Below are 18,561 nucleotides of genomic sequence, written 5' to 3'. Positions count from 1 at the left end.
GTATTGGCCTCCGGTACCAACCAAAATTCTTAGTGATTGCCCCAAAATTGAAGGTAAATCTAGAGAACATCCCCAAGCAGACATTATGAATTATCATTTATGGTGTTCCTCTAATTCTTGGGTCGATGATTCTATTCGATTACATCTTTTCCAACACACTCTAATAGGCGCTGCTACCAAATGGTACATATAGCTCCCTCGTGGTGCTTTTCAAGACTTAAATACTTTTGGGTATGGATTTCCTCACTCACTTCTAATTTCCGGTCTGGTATGAAACTGGAACTCATATCTTAACATATTTAGAACATACGACTTCTACTCACATCTTCGATCATTTCCATGAATGGAGGCGTAGGTGTTGGCTCATCAAATTCGAAATCCCTGATCAACTTTTGATGGAATGGTTCACTAAATAATTCATACCTCCTATTGATAAAGGCAAACATGGGTGGGTGTGTGATTGAGGAACAAGCCATCGCCTGTGCCCAATATTTGGATTTGGTTTATCCACAATCTGGCACGTTATATGAACACTTACATGGCACCCATCGACCTTTGACTGACCTTGCCTCTTCCAAACCCACAGTTTCACCACCTATCGATGGCATCATTGTATCTGTGGCTCAACGATCTAGTATTACTATGGTTACCTCTTCAAAAGCTAAATCTATTTCGATTGCTGCATCTTCAAAAACTGTTGATACTCCTAAGAATCCTGGTAAAGCCTCCAAGGTAAATTTTGTCCAGTCTACCACAAGAGATAAATACTTGAAAGGTAGGAAGAAGGGTAAAGGAAAAAATAAACAAGATGCCCCTAAACAAGATTCCAAAAAACAGTGAGCTGATGACGCGCCCAAACGAAAGCCTAAATATCCCTACTTGGTCTGTGATGAAGATCATTATACCACTCGTCTTCTGAAAGGCACTATAGGGATGCCAACTATTCTTAAGGAACCTTTCCCATCTCAACAGACAAAATTGGTAGACCAACCCCATGCCCAAGCCTCTGGAAGTTATCAAGTGTTTATTAGTGGCTTCGAACAAATTTTTGTAGCCATGAGATTGAAAGATTATTTACCTCCTGAGAAACCTGTGGTGGAGAAAGAAACCACTGATGTACCCTCTTCCTCCACTCCATCCAATTCTAGTCCTCTCCACATCAAGAAACCTAGCAACGATTCCATAATTCAACCACCCCTGAAAGTCGTTATTCTAAAATCATCCTATAATCCAAATGTGCGAGATTCCCAACACTACATCATTGTAGAAGACTTGGCTCAAGCACCTTCGACGATGTCAGATTTGGAATTACTTTAGACGTGCCCGTCACAAAGGAAGGCTTTGCTATCCGCTATTGGAGGAGTTGATCCCACAGACTCCACGATTGCCACCTCAACTTGCTTTTATTATCCAAGTTATTATTAAAGGCAAGATTATCCACGGGACTATCGTTGATGAAGGAGTATCCACATGTAGCATGTCCATCCCTTGTTGGAAAGCCATTGGTTCACCTCCTCTCAATCAGTCTTTGAACACTTTAGAAGATTTCAATGGTCGAGGTTTCCGCCCATATAGTATTCTCAACGACTTACCCATTTAGTTGGAGGGAAAGACAATCAATTTAGAATTTGAGGTTGTTGATGCCAATCTCAATTACAACCTTTTACTTGGTCGGAGTTGGACTCATGCAATGTTTTGTGTGGTCTCATCAATTTATCATGTGCTTCATTTTCCCCACCGAGGGAAAATTATTACTGTTGATCAATTAGCTTTCTTTTCCTCTGATTATGCAACAAATAATGTGCCTTATGTTGGGAAAACCAACATCCCTTACAAAAGTGTTGGAGTAGGCATTTTCAAGGACCCTGCCTTGATGGGAACTTTTTCCTTTCCTCCTCCCTCAAACGTTGCCTCAATTAACATGATCTCATCTACTTATGACCCATGGATTATTCCTTGTCCTGACTAGATCGATGATTTTGGTGATGCCATGCTGCTTATCCCAGTTGAGAAAGCTTATCAAACTGTCCTTTTGGCTTTTGCGGTGGCATACACAACTCATGATCAATTGAGGTTTTCCCTAGAATAGTATTTACAAATCCCTTCGCTTTTTTTCTTCTGATTTCTAAGATCCTTTAAGTGAGACATTCTTGACTGATGAAAGCATTGTCGAAGTCATGTCTCTAGAAGAAACTCCTTGGAATGATATTCATCATCATTCCTCATTTCTTCCTAGCACTGGCTCAATTCCTGCTTGTCTACGTATCTTACTTTCTCCTGAAATGACTACTCTATTTCAAACCCCTATTATAGTGTTATCTGAATGTTGGGTTGTGTTATATTCTTTACACGACTAGCCCATATAGTTAACTGGGGGGTTAGAAGTGGGGTAGAGCCCCCTCTTCATTGCACCGATTGCGTAGTGAGGGGAGTCACAGGGGGTTTGAGGGGTGCAGGTAACCCAACTCTATGGGGTCCAGGGCAGCGCCCTAGAAAATTTTGTTTTTGGACCCTATATTAGGTTGGGCGGACCTACCTATGGTTTTGTGCATGATTTTTCGCACATGGATTTCGACGCGATGGTTTTCGGTCCATGGTTTTGGATGCGATGGTTTTCGGTCCTTGGTATTGGATGCTTCAGCATGTATAAATATGTATTGTAACATTGAAAGGAACATAATGAAAAATCAAGCTAGTAGTCCCGGTTTTGGGATCTAGGGGAAAATCTATGTGTATATGTGTATATGTGTTTTATGTGTTATGCTCTCGAATTGTTTATTTTCTGTGTTTTAGAATTCACATGCAGGTAATTTCTGTATAGGGTTAAAACCTACATTTGGTATTGGAGCTGTTTTGGCTTCAAGGGGACGCCTTTGTTTCCAGGGGTTTCACTCGGGCTTGTGGTAGACCCTCTTCAGTGGGAGATCTACGAGATCGATTCTGGTGGTGAAAGAAGATGGCGAGCAGTGGAAAGATAGAGATCAAGAAATTTAATGGTCAGAGTTTTGAGTTGTGGAAAATCAAGATGGAGGATCTGTTGGTGGATAAAGATTAGTGGATCATGGTAGACGCAGGTACTAAACCAACAGGAGCGTCTGATGAAGAATGGAAGAAGTTAGATTGGAAGGAAAAGAGCACAATACGATTGTGTGTCTTAGATTTAGTATTGCTGAATGTATCAGGGGAAGCTAGGACGAAGGATTTGTGGGACAAGTTAGGGACTTTTACTAATCTAAGTCTCTAGTGAATAAACTGTTCCTACGGAAAAAGCTGTATAACCTGAGGATGAAAGATGGAGACTTGGTGACAGAGCATTTGAATGCATTTAATATTGTGGCAAGTCAGTTATCGTCTATTGATAAAAAATTTCAGATGAAGATAAGTGCATTAGTTTGTTTTGTTCACTACTAGATTTGTGGGATAGTCTGGTTATTGCAATAGGTAGCAATGTAACTACCTTGCAGTTTGATGAAATAGTCTCATCCTTGCTTACAGAGGAGATGAGATGGAAAAATATGTAGAGCCAGAATGGTTATGCCTTGTCTGTAAGAGGACAGTCCCAAAATAGAAACAAAAATAAGTCATCGAGTGGGAGATCTAAATCTAGAGGGAGATCTGAATCTCCAGGAAAACTTGTAAAGGTGGTGTGCTGGAAATGCGGAAAGGAAGGGAACTACAAAAGGGACTGTTAATCTAAAGCTCTTGATAAAGAAAAGGGATCTGATGATGCTCCTTCTGCAGAGGCGAAAACCACCTCAGATGAAGGTGGGGATGTATTCTTGGCTTCTTCAAGTACACATGTAGATCATGAGCATGGTTGATTGACTCAGGTGCATCCTTTCACTTCACTCCCCATATAGAGTGGTTCCGTGAGTATGAGAAATATGATGGTGGTGATGTCTTCTTGGGGGATGACATGAAGGCTAGAATCGTTGGTAGTGGAAAAGTAAAGTTGAAGTTGCAAGGTGGAAGGGTTAGAACACTTCCGGGTGTTCTGCATATTCTTGCATTAGCTAGAAATCTGATTTCTGTAAGCAAGTTGGATGATGCAGGTGTAAAAACAGTGTTGGAGAAGGATACCTGCAAGATGGTTCAGGGGGCACTGGTATTGATGTGGGGAGTTCGAATTGGAACTCTATACAAGCTGTAAGGTAGCACTGTTGTTGATGGGTGCAATCATTCCGTGGTTCCTGTAAGTGGAGCAAAAAATCTAGTGGTCTCTGGAGAGAAGACCATGCTGTGGCATCAAAGGCTTGGACATATTGGAGAGAAGGGCCTTCAAATACTTCATGGTAAAGGTATGGTATAATGTATGAGTAATAGCTCTCTGGATTTTGATTTCTGTGAAAATTGTGTATATGGGAAGTAGAACCGGGTGAGTTTCCCCTCTGGTGGTAAGAGGGCGAAATAGATACTAGAGCTTGTGCACAATGATGTATTTGGACTTGTGAAGGTTCCATCACTAGGCAAGTTTGTGTACTATGTATCATTTATAGATGACTTGTCAAGGAATGCATGGATATATTTCCTTAAGAATAAATCTGAAGTCTTTGACAACTTTAAAGAATTTAAGGCTCTGGTGGAAAACCAGACAGAGAAGAAGATAAAGGTGCTGAGGATAGATAATGGTGGAGAGTTTTGCAGTAAGGAATTTGAAGAATTTTGTAAGAAGTGTGGTATAGCAAGGCAGAATACTACTCCATATACACCTCAAAAAAATGGAGTTGCATAAAGAATGACTAAGACATTGATGGAAAGGGTAAGAAGCATGCTTAGTGGTGCCAGGTTAGGACAGGAATTCTGGGCATAGGTGGTGGAGACAACATGTTACCTGGTCAATAGATCACCTTCATCAGTGTTGGAGGATAAGACTCCACAAGAGGTATGGACTGGTAAGAAACCATCTCTTTCACATCTGAGGGTATTTGGAAGTGATGCATATGTACATGTTCCAAAGGAGAAACAAACCAAGTTGGATAGTAAATATGAAAAGTGCATCTTTATTGGGTATAAGGATGGTTTAAAGGGTTATAAGCTTTGGAACCCAATAACAAGGAAGGTTGTGTACAACCGAGATGTGGTGTTCAGAGAGGTGAAATATGTTATTAAACATGAAGTCCAACCAAAGGAACCTGAGAAAATAGAGTTTGAGCTAAAGGAGGAAGAATCATAATCTACAACATAGGAGGAATCAAAAGATGAAGAGCCTGAGTTATGGATCGTTGGGAGTATGAAGAGGTGGATTATTCGGCGGATCCCTCGCCGGAGAACGTCATATTTGGGACTCCACATTTTATCTCTCGCTCACTGAACCCCCATTCCGCTTCCTCATCTGCCCAGCCGCATCAACCACTACCTGCTTCTGCTCCATCCTCTGCAGTCGTTTACCCTCCTGTATCACCGCCGTTCGAGGTTCCTCCGCTTTCGCCTGGGTCACTTCAATTTCTGGCCTCCAATACTCCGCCATCACCTTCTTTTGACCCACTGGCTTCTATCCCATCGGTGATCCGCCCTCCGCCGATTTCTACTCCTGCAACTCACTCATCTGCCTCTGGTATTCGCCCCTCGGGATGCTTTGAGACGCCGGCGGTATCTTCCCTTCCCACTAACCCGTCTCCCCGGGAGGGCATTACAAATCCCCTGGTGGATCATCCGTCGGCCCCTCGTTCTGGATCTAAGAAGGTTAAGTGTATCAGATCGACGGCAAGGGATATCTCCATCAAATTTGACGAAGCAAAACCGCTTGGCGAATATATGGACATTGCTAACACTGTGTTGGTTGGGCACGTCAGGGGTCGATCATACTCGAGGCAGCGACTAAATCTTTGGGTTAAGGAGATCTGGGGTGGAGTACTTTTTGACCTACCAGAAGTCCATGTCCTCCCCAGAGGATGGTTCTCTCTTAAATTCTCCAAGGTCTGCCAAACAAACCTTGTTTTGGGTCGATATTGGCACATCGAAATGGCCCCTGTTCTTCTCAAGCGCTGGAACCCTCTCTTCGATCCAGAACGAGAGCAGCTAGGAGCCGGTCCAATCTGGGTGAGACTCCCTGGATTACCAATTCCTTTCTGGGATGAGGAAGTTTTTATTAGGGTTGGCAATGCCCTAGGGACATACTTGGACTATGATCGCACTTATGTGGAATCTGGGCATCGAACACTGGCTCGGATTTTGGTTCATTTGGACACTCGAGAGGGACTCGAGGAACAGATCACGCTTCAGTGGGGCAGGTGTATACGAGTTCAGCTGCTGGACTATGAAGGAGTTCCATATCGTTGCAGACGATGCCACAAAGTGGGGCACCTCGCAAAGGACTGTCCCCTCAATAAGAAAGCTGCAGATTCAGTGAAAGGCACCCCGGCATCAACCAGGACTGCTTCCCCCATCATATCTCGTCCGCCATCTGCTGGTCCGGCCCCTTCGGCTTCTCCACCTGCGGGCGACGCAGAGCTCCGGAGATCCTCGCCTCCTAAAACAAGGGCTCGCTCGGCGGCAGAAGCGGGTATGACCTCTGTTTCTTTTACCTTGCATTCATCTATTAATGAAAATCATGCCTCTGGTCCATCTGCACATATCCCCATGATCCCCTGCACTCTAACACCGCCCCTCGCATGCACTGACCCTATTATCACTACATCTCTTGGGTCCTTTACCTCCCCGTGTCCATCCTCCCCTCCCCACCCGTATTTCCTTAGGTCTCGGAACACATCAAAGGAGCAGGCTGTCGGACACTCGGGTCTGGGCATTATCATTCCTGAGGGGGCATCATTGAATTCCAGAGGGAGAAAATCTCACCTTTCCAAAGCCATCAAACAAGCAGGGGCTGAGGTGGTCTCAGGCCGACAAGCAACCATAGACGGGGTCCTTAGAGCAGGACACACCCCGAGAGGTGTTCCCCCATGAAGTGCCTTTCATATAACTGCAGAGGTCTGGCTAGTTCCTCCAAAAAACTAGCCATGAAGAGGCTCATTGCCACTGAGCCGATCGACATTATCATGCTTCAAGAAACCCTCTGCTCTGCAGATCAAATTATTGGTGTTATGCAAGCCTTGGTCCCTGGATGGAATTTCTTTGCTAATGATGCTGTGGGACGATCTGGGGGCATAGCCATTGGTATAAACCCTCGTTCCATTAAGCCCATCTCATCCTGGGGAGGTGCAGGATTCATTGGTCTGGATTTCTTCTCGGCTGAACTTGGTAAGGATCTAAGAATTGTCAATATATATGCCCCATGCTCCCAGAGAGAAACTTTTTGGCGGAATACTCTTCAGATGCCCCTACTAAATGAGGACCATGTTATTATAGGAGGAGATCTCAACTTTTCTCTGGGTTTCAGGGAGTCATGGGGCACTGAGGCTCAAATTGACTCTATCACTGATTATATGACAAATCTTCTGGATCAATCAGATTTCTCGGATATACCAGTGCAGCGTCTACTACCTACTTGGCGGAATCGAAGGGTAGGGGATGCTGCACTTGCACGAAGACTTGATAGATTTCTGTTAAAGGGTCCTCTTCTGCAACAACTTCATCTTTACAGGCAATGGGTTGGCTCGGGGGGGATATCGGATCACAATCCGATATACCTGGAGATTCTGGGTCCTTTCAAGAAACCCAAGGCACCCTACAAATTCAATCCTTCTTGGCTGAAGGATCCGGAATACATTCAGATGATAAAAGATTTCTGGGCCTCTCATCCCATCAATGAATCTGTTCCCCTTGCTAAAGGTTTCTGCAGGAACCTTTCAGAAATTAAGCATTGTTCTATTAAGTGGGCAAGGGAGAAATTTGAACGGGAAACAGCGCTGCTATCCCAGATTGAAGCGGATTTAAGTACACTAACCGATGACAGAGGACAGGGCTTCTTGACTGTTGCGGACAAATGTAGGCTTATTGACCTTGAGAATCAAAAAGCCAAGATCCTCAAAGAGAGAGAGGAATCCATTAGATTAAGGAGCCGAGCCTTATGGATACAAGCTGGGGATGACAACTCAAAGTTTTTCCATAACTTTGCAAAATGCAGGAAGGTATCTAATACTATCTGGAAGCTCCCCACCCCGGATGGAGACATCGCGGACAATTTTAATAAACTCGCACAGCTGGGCATATCACATTTCAGGAACCTCTACAGGAGTCCGCGTGATGAAAGTTTACTTGATATTATTAATGTAGCTAATCACTTCCCGAGATTTGTGGAAGATGAAGATGTGGAGACCCTTACTGACCCGGTCACTGCAGAGGAGCTGGAAGGAGTTCTGAAATGGTTCAAGAAAGACAAGAGTCCAGGGCCGGACGGATGGACTATTGAATTCTTCATTGCTTTCTTTGACATTCTGGGTCAGGACTTGCTACAGGTGGTTGAAGAAAGTAGGACATCTGGATCTATATATCATGCCATCAACTCTACATTTATCGCTCTCATCCCCAAATCTGACTCCCCTGCATCCTTTGATGACTATAGGCCCATCTCTTTATGTAACTGCCTCTATAAAATCATTTCGAAGACCATTGCAAATCGTCTTAGACCGATTCTCTCTCGTTCCATTGGCCCGCAGCAATTTGCTTTTCTAGAATCTAGACAGATCCATGAGGCCATTGGACTAGCACAAGAAGCCCTCCACTCCATCTGGTCCAAGAACTTAAAGGCCATCCTTCTCAAAATCGACCTATCCAAAGCTTTTGACCGTGTCAGCTGGTTATATCTCAAAATGATTCTCATTCATCTGGGTTTCCCACATGCTTACATTTCCTGGATCATGGCCTGCATTACATCTCCATCTTTCAGCATTCTTATCAATGGTTCGGCCACTGATTTTTTTCACTCTGAAAGGGGTCTGAGGCAGGGATGCCCTCTATCGCCTCTCCTCTTCTTATTGGTCATGGAAGGTCTCAGCCGCCTCATGGAAGCGGCTATGCGATCTGGAGACATTAGGGGCCTTCGCATCTCGGATCACTGCTTTCTCTCTCATCTACTTTTTGTGGATGATGTTCTTATTCTTCTAAATGGTAGTGTGCGTGACTCTCGATCTTTCTTAAAGATCCTTCAACTGTTTTCCTCTGCTACGGGTATGGTGCCTAACCAGTTGAAATCAACCATTACATGTGCTCGCACAACTGTTCAGGAGACCCAGATCGGCCTTCAAGCATTCCCTTACTCGGTTCACCCCCTGGATCGAGGTCTCAAATATCTGGGATTCAACCTTAAACCGACTTGCCAAAGGATTGCAGACTGGGTCTGGTTGGTTGCCAAATTGGAGAAAAGACTCACAAGTTGGAGCTTCAGATATCTCTCCAGGGCTGGTAGACTTGTGCTCATAAAGTCTGTATTAGAAGCTACCCCCGTGTTTTGGATGGCTTTAGCCTAGATTCCTAGGAACATCCTGGGGCGGCTACAACAGCTCTGCAATAGATACCTCTGGAATGGGAGACAGGATAAAAGAATATTTGCATGGATAGGATGGAAGAAAATCTCACTGCCTAAAAAATGGGGTGGCTGGGGTCTAAAGGAACTACCTGAATTTGCAAAAGCACTTGCCGCCAAGATGGGGTGGACTCTGCTTACTGGACAAAATCTCTGGACACAGGTAGTTTATCATAAATACATTTGGCCTCTTAATATTTTGGATTGGGCCCGTCTCCCTACTTGGTCAACAATGGGATGCTCATCGGTTTGGAAGGCTCTGATTCAATCTCTGCCTCTCATTCGGAACAATCTTGCTTGGCGCATTAATGATGGATTGACAGGTAGAATTGGCCTAGACCCTTGGATTAACTGTGGGGGGAGACACATCCTTACTCCAGATCTTATTTTACACCTACAGGCCCGGGATATCCGTCATTTTGCACAAATTGTAGACCAACAGCGCACTGATATTTTTTCACAGGCTTGGAAATCCGCCCAGCAATTGGAACTCCCATTACATTGGCATTAGGAGTGGGATCGTTTTAATGAGGCATTAGTTGATTCTCACATCCGTATAAAGCAAGGCCCGGATGAGCTCATATGGTGCGCTGCTGAACATGGTGTATATGCTCCTAAACTTGGATATACTGCTCTTATTTCACACAGAATGCCTGATCCGTTGCAGCCATGGTGGCAAACCATATGGAAATTAAAGGCTTCTCCCCGGTCCAAACTATTCTTTTGGTGCGCTCTCAATGGCATTGTACCCACAAGGGAACATCTCACCCGCAGAGCCATATTTGGCCCCTCTTGGTGTATCTTCTGTAAAAATGCAACAGAGACACAGGATAATTTATTTCTCCTTTGCCCTGTCATCGTCAACCTATGGATCAACATCTGCAATCTGCTGGGTATCACTGTCGATTGGAAAGGGCTTGACATTAGGAGTGCATGGGATAACTGGGCTCACTGTCATCCGGGCACAAAACTACAAAATCTCCCCCCTGTAGCTACTTGGCATATATGGCTTGCACGAAACCGGGCTATATTCGATGACAGAGTGATAATTTGGGCTCGGGTAGAGGCCTCCATCATTGCAACTTATCATGAATTACCTGAACCTCCTCCCCCGAGACCGCGAACCATACAACCAATGCCAGTTATTGACAGAACTGTCTCGTGGGCATATTTCGACGGAGCAGCAAATCAGGAAGGATGTGGCGGGGGTTTTATTCTTCACATTAATGAACACCATCGATTCCTTGCCAAAATGGGCTTTGGCATCGGATCGAATAACTTTGCTGAGCTATCTGCTGTCCACAATCTACTTCATTTTGCATTAATGCATCATCTTACAAGCATCAATATATATGGGGACTCATTGGTGGTTGTTAACTGGATTAACAATATCACTACATGTCATTCACACACTCTCAGCAATTTATTACATGATGCTCTCATTCTCAAAGCTGCATTTAACTACTGCACATGTTTTCATATTTACAGAGAGCATAACAGCGATGCTGACAAATTATCCAAAGAGGCCACGCTACTTCCCAGAGGCGAGGGGATAATAGTAGAACAGAATGGAGCAGAAGAGTACCAATATTACCACAGGCCATTCATAGATCAAAGGGAACAAAGGGACAACAGTCCCAACAGATGATTGTCAATGGCATTTTTGTTTTTTGTTATTAGAAACATATAGAACACGGATACTATGTTATATAAACAGAGTCCTCTAATGGACATTGGATAGATTGTACAGTCTGATGAATGAACTCAGAACAATATTTGCTTATACCTACAGAACAACACCTTGAAGAAGGGATTTTTGTATGAACAAACAGCAATGCCTCGACATCTACTTATGTAATTTTCAAATATTAATGAAAGTTACTGATTTTTCCAGTGGAAAAAAGAAAAGAAAAGATGAAGAGCCACAAACTCTGGGTGTGAGAAGATCAGTTCGAGAAAGAAGGAAGCCAGTAAGGTATAGTCCATCTGCTTTCTATTCAAATTTTGCTTTATATATTACTGATGATGATCCCAAAACTATGAAGTAAGCAGTAGATTCAGAGGATGGAAAACTCTGGAAAGAGTCCATGGTTGATGAAATGGCATCTTTGCACAAAAATGAGGCTTGGGATATGGTGGAGTTGCCGAATGGAGGGAAACCCATTGGCAAAAAATGGGTGTTCAAGAAGAAGAAAAATGCAGAAGGAAAGGTGGAGAAATACAAAGATCGGTTGGTAGCAAAAGGTTATTCCCAGGTGTCAGAATTGATTTTGGTGATATTTTTTCTCCTGTTGCCAAGGTAGCTTCTATTATATTACTTTTATCTATTGTTGCTGCTTTTGATTTTGAGGTAGAACAGATGGATGTGAAGACAACATTTCTTCACGGGGATCTGGAAGAGGAGATCTACATGAAGAAACCTGAAGGTTTTGCGGTGAAGGGTAAGAAAGAACTGGTATGCAAGTTAAAGAAGTCTTTGTATGGGTTAAAATAGTCACCAAGGAAGTGGTATAAAAAATTTGATACATTTATATGGGGACATGGCTTCACCAGAAACAAAGCAGATCACTGTGTGTATTTTAAATTAATTGGTGACCGTGTTAGTTATCTGGTCTTGTATGTGGATGATATCTTGCTGGTTGGAAATGACAAAGAAATTATCTAGGATTTGAAGACCCAATTGTCCTCCAAATTCGACATGAAAGATCTTGGTGCTGCAAACTATATTTTGGGCATGGAAATTAAAAGAGATCAGACAAAGAGGAAGCTCTAGTTAAACCAGAGGAAGTATGTTGAGACAATATTGGAGAGGTTTAATATGCAGGATAGTAAACCGGTGAAGGTTCATAGTCCTGTAGGTGTAAAGTTATTTGCTGAACAGTGTCCCAAGACACAAGAAGAGGAAGAGGACATGTCTTGTGTTCTATATGCAAGTACAGTTGGTAGCCTGATGTATGCGATGGTCTGTACTAGACTAGAAATTGCACATGCAGTGGGAGTATTGAGCAGGTTTATGTCAAAACCAGGGAAGGAGCACTAGACAACAGTGAAGCGAGTTTTCAGGTATTTGCGTGGCGCTAGTGATTATGGTTTGTACTACCAAGGAAGACCAGGATTGGACAGAGTGTTGGATATTTGTGGCTTTGTTGATGCGGACTTGGCTGGAGATCTGGATCAGAGAAGATCTACAAGTGGGTATGTGTTTAACCTATTTGGAGGTGTAGTCAGTTGGATGAGTAAGAAACAATCTGTACTGGCACTATCAACTACAAAGGCATAATACATGGTAGCCACTCATGTAAGCAAGGAAGCCGTTTGGTTGCAGAGATTGTGTTCAAGTATGGGGTTAGTACAAGGAGCTATAAGGATAGACTTTGACAGCCAAAGTGCAATTTTCTTGGAAAAGAACCTTACATATCATTCAAAGACAAAGCACATTGATGTTTAGCATCATTTTGTGAGGGATATGATAGAAGACAAAAAGGTATTGCTGGTAAAGGTGGACACTTTGAAGAATACTGCAGATGCATTGACAAAATCTGTGAGCTCTGAGAAGTTCTCTTAGTGTAAAGAAACAATGGGCATTGTAGGCCGTATAAATGACTAAGCTCTCTTATGGTCCCCTGTGGAAAGAAAACAACAAGTGGGAGAATGTTGGGTTGTGTTATATTCTTTCCACAACTAGCCCACGTAGTTAACCGGGGGGTTAGAAAGGGGGCAGAGTCCCCCTTCGTTGCGCCGATTGCGTAGCGATGGGAGTCACAGGGGGTTTGAGGGGTGCAGGTAACCCCACTCTATGGGGTCTGGGGCAGTGCCTTGGAAAATTTTGTTTTTGGACCCTATATTAGGTTGGGCCGACCTGCCTATGGTTTTGTGCATGATTTCTTGCACATGGTTTTGGATGTGATGGTTTTCGGTCCATGGTTTTGGACGCGATGGTTTTTGGTCCATGGTATTAGTTTCTTCAGCATGTATAAATATGTATTGTAACACTGAAAGGAACATAATGAAAAATCAAGCTAGTAGTCCCGGTTTTGGGATCCAGGGGAAAATATCTGTGTATATGTGTTTTATGTGTTATGCTCTCGCATTGTTTATTTTCTGTGTTTTAGAATTCATATGCAGGTAATTTCCATACAGGATTAAAACCTTAAAACCTACACTGAAGATGATTTTGGAGATATTTTGGCAATAATGTCGAGCGACATCTCAGTCCAATATGTAATTGTCGAAAATTTTCACTTAGGGGCATCTTTTTCTCACAATGAGATTAATATTTTTGCGTCCCTCTTCATGATATTTTCTTACTGAGTTCTTACTGTTCGACCATTTCTGAAATGGGGCATTGGTTTTCTAACTCGTAACCGTCACTCGCCCAGGGGGCATGGGGGCATTGTCATTGTTGTGTATCATTCCACTAATTGGCCGAGTTGATGCTTACATGTCATGCCAATGGTAAAACTACGGTTTTATTCTCTTTTGATTGATTACCCTAGTCCCGAAATGGGTCCCATCTAAAATATTATGCCTAGATTCTCATAGAAACCTTGTACATTAGTGTTTTTAATTAGTGTGCTGATTTTTGGTGTGAATGTTTTCATTTTTGTGAACGTGTTTTCCCTTCTTACTACGTGTTCCACTTGATTTGCAGATGTCGATGAACCTTCTTCCTCATATCGGTTTTGTTGATGGCACTTGCCCTAGTACAAATAATCTCTATTCCGCTTCATGGGCACTCTATGCTCCCGATGGTGAGTTAGTGAGTTTACAAGGCATATGTCTAGGTCGTACAACTAACAATATTTTCTAATATAGTGCGGTTATCAAACTATTATCAGAATCTATTTCTCTTGGCATTAGGGCATTAGTTGTTAAAATTGACTCGCAACTCATTGTATTACAGTGAGACGACCATTATTCCATCAGAAACCCAAATATTTTGAGGATGTATTTATGTGTTTGTCTTTTGGAAAGGAATTTTGATTACATTACTTATCAACATATTCCAAGACATCTAAATGCATTAACAGATACATTGGAAAATCATGTATTAGATAGACATTTATGACATATGTAAAACAAAAACCATCACATAGTAGGAATAATAAACATAATAGGTAAAACATGTATATATATATATATATATATATATATATATATATATATATAGATATATATATATATATATATATAGAGAGAGAGAGAGAGAGAGAGAGAGAGAGAGAGTTTGTAAAATTTATGCTACATCAAAATATCAAAATCTGTGTTCTGTGACACATGGTTTCTCAAGCCTACATAATTGCAGAAAAATGAAAACTAGAGATGGCTATTCACTAACATGGTTCTCATGGTAGCATGAAACAACTTTGATGACTCGGTTCAACAACCGACGCAGTATGGCTAACACTCCTACGATATGTCTTTGATGCCGCAGTGGCACCTCATCAATAGACACATATTCTGGAATGCCTCTTGTCAAGGCTTCCAGGTTACATTCCACCTCTATGATCGGGTCAACTCCCTCCTCATAGGGACCATCCTCTATCTGTCATGCCACCCTCCTGGATATCGAAGAAATCCCTGGAGGTCTCTCTGGTCCAACATCTGCAAAAATCACAAGTATTAAATCTCATTTCACATGAAAAAAAAACATTAAAAACTTGAAAAACTTGAAAATTAGTTTTTTATCTACATCGGTCCATTATGTGCCAGGTGGAAGTGGAAGGTCGAGATCTCCCTGGAAATTTGTACCTGCATACGCCCAATTGTTTACCATGATTAGATACTGACATGACCATCCAAATAATGCTGGAGGGAAAGAAATTTGCTGACCACCTCCATGTCTAGGCATCAACTCACGATCCTTGGACCCTGGAGTCTCCACCTCTATCCACTGATATTGGAACAATGGTACATGTTCTAGGAATAATGTCACCAAGATAGATCCATATCCGAACTATTTCAACTTCCCTATCTTGCATTTCATGAGTTGGCTCTTCATGTTGACCAACAATCCTTCACACCAGTTAAAAATGTTGGGTGTGGAGCCTGATTATCTTATTTATTTAGAGGTGTCGCCACATTTGACCCTAGTTCATAATGTGGCGGAAACGCCACCCGTAAAATGTATGTCATAAGGGGGGTCCAGGGGGGCGACGACGATTATTTGGAGCCCCCCTTGGTGGGGGATCGGGGGCAGTGCCCCCAAAGCTAAAAATAGTTGTAAAATGTTGTAATTTTGTAGTCAATCTGGGCTGTTCACTAGGCGGAGATCTAACGGTAGAAGTTATTTTTAATTTAGGGTTTTTTTTTTCCCTAGAAGGCAACCCCTCGCTATATATGAGAGAATTCTATTACGTGTATGTAGATCTGTATTCTGAGTGAGAAAGAGAGAGGAGATTGTGTGAGAGTGAAGAGGGAATTACAACGGATTTGCTGTAGGTTGTATATCTTTAGTTTGTTGGATAATATAAAAGGAAGGATTGGTTGTTTCTCTGTGGACGTAGCCCAAATTGGGTGAACCACGTATCTCTGTGTCTCTATCATTTTATGTGTTTTCTGTGTTTATATTATGCAATATATTTTATATGTTCCATTGCTTTGTAATATATACTTTTCTAACAAAAAATTGTGGGGCTTAGACAAGCTATGGCATACTGGAAATGAGATTTAGTTGCTTCATGCAAGGCCTAAGATCTAACTATTTGGGCCATGGTATGGAGAATTGTTCTTAGCAGGAGATTGGTGATAGTTTTTATGTCTATATTCCCACTGTTAGTTTTTCAAGAGCCTGGGAAATGTCTCGCGATCAACATATTTGTACTCTCCCCTCTCATATGAGAACCAAAAAGCTGAATCCATTGTCCCCTTCTGGACAAACCATAATGAAATATATGTCTGCGATATCCATCTCAACTTCTTTGTCCCAAATCATAAACAGTGGGTGGTCTATATCCCACAAACTGACCAAATGTTGCAATAATTCAACTTGGATCCTAAACCCAGGAATATGGAAGAATTTTAGTAACCCACATACCCGAAGGGCCGCTATGAAATTTGGGTGTCAGGCTTCCTGATGATCTTCTGCCTCATGCCCTCTTTCCTTCCATTCGATCACCTTTTTTCACTGATTAACGTATGGAACACCCATAAATCAAGTTTTCATGAGCATATATGGAAACAAATTCGGGAAAAAATCATTGAACATGGAGGATTTTCCAAAATTTTTATAACTCTGACCTAGTGTGTCTATTTCCATATTTTTCTGCACTTCGAGCATGATGGCACAGTTGAACACATGGTGAGAAATGCGGGTCTGATTGGTAAAACCCACGTTGATTTCCCTTGACACAATTTTTTCCCAGCCCTCCTCACTGCTTATCTTATGGATGAAAAAACTTAAAATTACAACCAAAATGAAGACGAAGGATAAATATCTTACTTGCAACAAACAAATAGACGAAAAATGTCCTAGATTGGTTGCACTCGCGTGAAGATCGAGAAAAATTGGGGTAAAAAGTGCTCTCCAAATTACCAAATGTCAAATGTTGAAAATGTTTTTACTTTTTGAGTTTTTATAAGTTTTTTGAGATATTTTTACCATTTAGGGCACATTTTTTGCTTATATTTTAATATTTTTCTCAAAAATCGATAATGTGCGTTCACTTGTGCACCGACAGGTCATGGATAAATGGTGATAGTGATTAATTTTGACTAAATCAACGAATTTTATTTTATCAGTTATTCAGACTCGTAAAAAATAAATGAAAAAGGACCCCCTCTAGAGTCATCTTTAAGGTATTTTATGACTCTCGAAATATGGAAAGATTACCGAGTACTTTTCATTTTTAACTCGTTAAAGTAAATGAAATGACATCTAATCAGTATAAGTTTAACCCTTTTCTGGACTGAGATAGACTATTGCACGAAAAATGAATATCTTACTCACACATGGCTAAGAGGTTCTTTTGGGTATCGTTTTCTATCTTTTCAGATCCAAGAGACTATTTATGAAAAGGAAATTTGGAGTTACCTTTATGCCTCTTTTTCTAACTCTCCAAACATGAAAAATATGTCAAGTTACCCCTCCGTTAGACTCGTAAAACTTAAACGATGCAGGACTTGTCACCATGACGAGACCTGGTTTCTCCTACCTAGGAATCATTAAAATTACTAGGATGGATTCATCCAAAGGATGAACTTATATGACAAACATATGTTATTCTCTTCAAGCTTATGATAAAAAATAATGAGGTACTCATTAGAAATAGTGGCGAAAAATGAAAGTGAACATGTCATGTAATTTGTATAAAGGCAACATGTCACTCTTGAACATGACACTTATCTGTCACTCGTGTCGAGTCTGGGTTATCCTCACTTCATCACTTTCCTTCCTGAGTTTTGGGAATCCATTTTCCTCTCATACAATTATAAGATATTTTCATCATGACCTCTGATCCTATGTTGAGTCAAATGCTACCAAACTCCGAAGTTGTGTCGCCGATATGTTCAAGAGAAGTACCATCTGCAATTTTTACCACTTATATCTTGTATGACTTCTCCACAACAATATTGAATCACTCTTACCTACTCTGTTATATCCTTTATTTCATGTTTATGATGTGGGATACATTATGGCCCTCCTTTGACGGATCACTTCATGTCGAATTCAACTCATTATCTAGGAAAATGATCTAGAAACTCCCTTTTAGTACCTTGGAGCTCGCATGCCTCAATGATAAGTTCTTCACATTCAACGATAGGTTCACATCATTTGCCTTCGATTGAATGATTCTGTGGGTGTTCAAATTTAGCTTCATTGTTCACACTCATATATTGTGTTGTGGTACCTTGAGAGCCATTGCCATTATTGGTGGTTTCTCTTGTGCTTGTTAATGGTTTACATCATTGACAAGTAATCAGGTGGTTTTATATCATGTTCGACCCCAACACATCTATTCACATGGTAGAATTCATACATTGATTGGATCGAGACAGATATGAAGACCCTGGGTTTCATCTGATAAATCCAGGTTGCGTGGAGTTATGAGTTATTCATGATTGTACACATGATTCCTTCTATATGGATGGTTGCGACCATACCGTGGGTCCATACATATGATCCTTTCTATTTGGATGGC

The sequence above is a fragment of the Pinus tabuliformis genome, chromosome 6 (assembly GCF_031772625.1).
Source record: "Pinus tabuliformis cultivar Carrire ecotype Pingquan chromosome 6, CPIR1, whole genome shotgun sequence".
Classification (NCBI taxonomy): Eukaryota; Viridiplantae; Streptophyta; class Pinopsida; order Pinales; family Pinaceae; genus Pinus; species Pinus tabuliformis.
The sequence above is the reverse complement of the archived record's forward strand: the minus strand, read 5'-3'. Positions refer to the sequence as shown.